Below are 5,204 nucleotides of genomic sequence, written 5' to 3'. Positions count from 1 at the left end.
GTAAGGGATAATGTATAGCGAATAACAACCCCGACAGGCTGAACTTGAATCAGCCTGTCGTCGGGGTTGTTATTCGCTATAACAACCGCCTCGCTATACATTATCCCACTTAATACATGGCTACCTACAAAATACATAAATAATTTGACACAAAATATTGATTTAAAAAGGAGTTTATTGATTTAAAAACGATTGTATTGCTTCCGCTAAAGAAAATAGTCCATTCCGCGTCCATAGCAACGCTCTGTTTTTCATGGCAACGGTGTGTTATACTTCGCAGCGGTCTGTTATCAAGAAATAACAGACCGCATTCTACATCGGAATTCAACCAAGCCAAGTAAAAAATATATATATTTTAATGCAACGCATCAGAAAAAAAAACAAGGTTAGGAAACAGTAACTGTACGTTCACAACGCCACCGACTTGAGCTGCAAAGAAGCTCTGGCCGCCCTGTGAAGGACGCTTGTCAAAAAGTACGGGGAAACTTGACGTTTGTTGACAATGACAACGGTTGTTGATAGTGAGTGCGCGCGCGCAGATCTATTGTAACAGTACACAGATATTGTGAAAGTCGTGGCAAGAGACAAGCAGCTTCTTTATTACTATACCTTTTTGCTGTCTATTACAACTTATGCTTAAACAGGTGGTTCCTATCGTTATTGGATTAATTACAGTTTAACCATCATATAGTGAAAGTTTGTCATTTGCATATGTCAGTTTAACAAGGGCGCGCTTGACAGGGCATAAGAACGAGCAGAGAGAGAGAGAGAGAGCCCCAGCCGCGCGCGCGCACTCACTATTAATAATAATAATAATAGTTATTCTCGTCGTCAGACCGATAGCACTCCTTTCACTGGTGACTTTGTGTGTGAGGCCACATAAATGTTACAACGCTGTCATTAAGTTGAAGTTATCACATTGTAAAGTACTGTACTCGCTCCAGCCCTGCTCACTCGCTCTGTTTGGTTTCATTACAGTGCTCCTTAGCACTGGGAGCTCCCTCTGCTGTCCATAAGGTGCCTCTGCGCACCAGCCATTTCAAACCCAGCCTTCAGTATTTGGGCCACGCCTCCTTATTTGCATACACTCCTCAATCCTCAATCCTCAAATGCCCAATCCTAAATCCCCAAATTCCCAATCCTAAATCCTAAATGGCTAAATGATTAAATGCCCAATCCTAAATACCAAATTCCCAATCCTAAATCCCTAAATGCCCAAATGCCCAATCCTAAATACAAAATGCCCTATCCTAAATACCAAATGCCCAACCTAAATACAAAATGCCCTATCCTAAATACCAAATGCCCAATCCTAAATACCAAATTCATTTTCGACTTAGACTTTTAGTTTTCGACTTAGACTTTAAGTTTCAAATTTAGACTTTTAGTTTTCGTTTAAGACTTTTAGTTTTAGACTTTTAGTTTTAAATCTGACCCAATAATCCCTCCATAGGCAGCCTGGGTGAAAACCAGGAATCCTAACCGCTAGACCATATGGGCAGCGTTGATACTCCCCGGCAAATTTGAAAAGGCTGCACTGCATGGGACAATATAATGTTGGATCATAGTTATGCAGGAGAAGGAATCCTCGTCGCCAAAAAGCAAAAAATTAATTTATCGGGATGTAAATAAATATCGGGATAGCTTTTCCCAGGTGGAAAGAGCTAATGAAGGAGAAAGACTTTGAAAAGGACGCTGAAGGTGCCTGCTTTCTTCTCGACAGGTAAGTCTAAATTACAAGCTTTTTTTCATTGCTTGTTTGTGTAAATCATTATATAGGCAGCATAACAGTAAAACATGTACAGGTAAACTCGATGAAGTGCTATTGGAAGACATGTTGTCATAGATTCTTGACACATAACGGCTACCGCAGTTGCAACACGCATTTGAAAATGCAAGGTGCTAGAGAGCACTATTCGTTTAAATGCAAAATAGAATTTCACCGCTAGATGGGAGAAATTCCTACACAGCATACCTTTAAGGATAGGGTCTTTAACAAAAAAGCCTCCAAAATATAAAATACTCTATCAAGTCTAAAAATTTAAATAAAAAGTCGCTTGTTTAAAGCAAACAGAAATCGCTTGAAAAGTGTAAAACAATAAAACCATAACCTCTAATTTGATATTAAATGCTGAACCATAAAGGAATAAATTAACTATAATATCAGATAATATCTATAATCATCAGATGCTGAAGACGTAAATTAATAATCCAGCCGTTGTCTAATCTGATTGGACATGGGAAAATTGGGCTAGTTTTCATTCCATTTGGGCGGGTTTTGAGTTGTCATTGGGCTGGAAATATTTCTGGGACCTGGCAACCCTGGCTTTATGGAAGTTTGAATCATTCGAGTCATACACACAAGTGCAGCGATGGAGCGCGTGAACACGAGCAGTGTGAGAGGATTCCTGAGATCTTGCGACTATCTGACTGAGAAGATTCGATGTTTAATACAGAAGAAACTCATCAAGAAGTACTTGAGCAGGTATAAAAACCTATTTTATGTGTGGATTAAAGAATAGACAAAATCGGCATTTAATGAAGATATATTTTATATCATTGTAGAATGTATTTCTCTCTCTCACTAGCATATGGACACACAATCCCATGCATGCCAAACTATTATTTGGCATAACTAATCATTATCAACATATTTTTTGATAAAAGAGTTCCAAATGACACTTATTTTTGAGCCCCACACTTTTAAGCGCTCCAAAGTTCTAACTAGAGCAGGGGGCAGAGTTAAAAAGGAACTTTGTTGTTCTTGTCTAGCCTTAATTTACTGAAGGCTATGGATGTTAGGTCTAGCCTTAATTTACTGAAGGCTATGGATGTTAGGTAAATGTTTATTAAATTAATTCACAATATGTACACATTCATTATTAATCTTATGCCTAATATGATGAAAATGACTGTTATTTGTTTCTTCTCCTCTCACATTAAATCACATGTATTATATAGGCCTATTTTAAGTTCAAAATGGTGAAATTAGAAAAAAGTTGATTAGTTTGCCTGATTATTTTTGTTGTTGTTTAACATTTCTCAAAACAGCTGTCAAATATGAAATGTTTAGTTTAGCTACTTGCACCTTATCTCACACTTTATGACCATTATCAGCTGGAACTTGCTCTCAGCGGCTCCTGTGAACAGATGGTGCACATTCTGGAAACATGACAAATCAACAGCATAATAATACTACATCGTTCGGACAGCCATTAATTCAGATCCCTAATCAGCTTAACTTCACAATTGACCAGAGGAATGGTGGGTCAATATTTGCTCCAATCATGGTAGAAAAGACAATATATGGTGATGTTAACTTTAATGTGGTGAGTGTCTGATAATTTAAGAAACAGTTGCGTAGTTAAGAAATGATTTGTGTATGTTATATATATATTTATGTATGAGTATTTTTTGTTTTGTTTTTCAGGTGTCTCACTCTACCTCGGTAAACGAACATGGTAAGATCTCTTGTTGTAGAACACTGTGCATTCTCAAGTGTGATGCTCCTGTTAATAATATGACTATCCAACTTTGTCCTGATTTTTAGAAATTCTTCCGAATGTAAGGAATGAGATGAAATCAAGAATGCTGTGTGACACTGAGAGGACTTTGGAGGGAAGTGCACCACAGTCGGTCTCTCTAAACAAGATCTACACTGAACTGTTTATTATCAATGATGAGACTGACCCGATCAATAGAGAACATGAGACCTGGCAGATCGAGACGACACATAATTTAAACACATCATCTCAGAGACTCATAAAATCCTGAAGGAAATCCTTCAGCCACCCACAGATGAAAGTATAATTGTGTGGTGATTTTCCAAATGATACAACTTAGTCTAAATAAGAGCAACGTAGAGTCCTCGGATTTTTTAAAAACAACACAACAACAACAAAACATTGTGACACCATGTTGTATGGACAAAAGATCTATGATCTAAGATCTAAGACGCCTTACAGTTTTTCAACCATCTAAAGTTTTTGAACAGACATTGTCTCACATTATAACAATTATAATTTAGGTCACCGCAAAAGCAAAAGCATTTATATCATACATAAGTCTTCTAAAAGATAAATAGAATATATGATTTTAATAAAACTTTTATTGACATATATAAATATCTAATTTAAATTTTTAAGGTTATGCTTTTAAATGAATGTAGTATAAAACTATGGATGTACTCTGGAACGCAGACTAGATTTACTGTGACATTGTCCCCCCCGAGACTCATCTGGTCTGTAAGTCCTCTCGTCTCTGTGAGGGTCTGGAACATTTATTTCACACTGTATCTCTGTGAGGGTCTGGAGCTGTTTTGTTTGACAACCTAAACTATTTTCTTTTTGGATTGTTGCATAAAGAACTACTTCACCTCTCTGGAAATGTAAGGTGTTTTTATTTATATATTTATTTAGCTAAAACTTTGTTTACATTTTATTTAATTATTTATTTATTTATTTCATTTTTGAAAATGTAGGTTTCTGTGATGGTCGTGTTTAGGTGTACGGGATAGAATATGCAGTTAGGAGGGTACAAAAATCATTATGGCTATGAAAAGCCATCAAAATTGAAACCCCAGCATGGACAAAAACAATGCTGATTGAATCTTTTCACATAAATGAGATTTAAGACGACTAAGTACAGTTTTTCAACCATCTAAAGTTTTTGAACAGACATTGTTTAATAACAATTATACCTTAGGTTCAATTTAAACAAAATCATTACAGTAATCTTCTAAAAGGTAAATAGAAGATGCGTATGTATTCAAACTTTAAAGATTTTATTTAAGGGACTGTTCGTTTTTTATTTAAGGGGCCACCGGAGGAGTTTTGAGATCTGTTGTCAAAAAAGACATGACCCTCCCTTCGCCAGAAATAAATTTTTCTATGACCCTCCAAAATGATTGTGAAAAAAGGCATGACCCTCCCCAATAATTTATTGATTAGCCTACTTCTGTACTGGTTTGCGCTTGGCAAAGATGTTCAGATAGCCATTGTTTGTTTGTTTTTAAACCATAAACTCTTGCTTTCTCATCTTACTAGGGCTGTAACGATAGACCAAACCTACGATTCGGTTCGTATCACGATTTTTTATTTTAGATAAAAAAAATAAAATAATCATGTTTTCGGTGCTGATGCGGTGTGACTCGTTCATATCAACATATGGGTGGCGTTGCGAATAAAGCATCTAAAAGCTGTCAC

The 5,204-nt window shown here is 36.4% G+C and overlaps 1 long non-coding RNA gene across 1 annotated transcript; it reads left to right on the top strand.

Moving 5' to 3' along the window:
• The first annotated feature begins 1,532 nt into the window (after positions 1 to 1,532).
• On the top strand, positions 1,533 to 4,412 carry LOC311073590. The gene is made up of 3 exons (XR_014604177.1): positions 1,533 to 2,802; positions 2,839 to 3,461; positions 3,551 to 4,412. It is a non-coding gene; the product is annotated as an uncharacterized lncRNA (long non-coding RNA).
• Positions 4,413 to 5,204: the final 792 nt, after the last annotated feature.

Source organism: Abramis brama, assembly GCF_963993115.1.
Source record: "Abramis brama genome assembly, chromosome: 22".
Classification (NCBI taxonomy): Eukaryota; Metazoa; Chordata; class Actinopteri; order Cypriniformes; family Leuciscidae; genus Abramis; species Abramis brama.
Note: the sequence above shows the minus strand (reverse complement) of the source record. Positions and strands in the feature narration are given on the sequence as shown.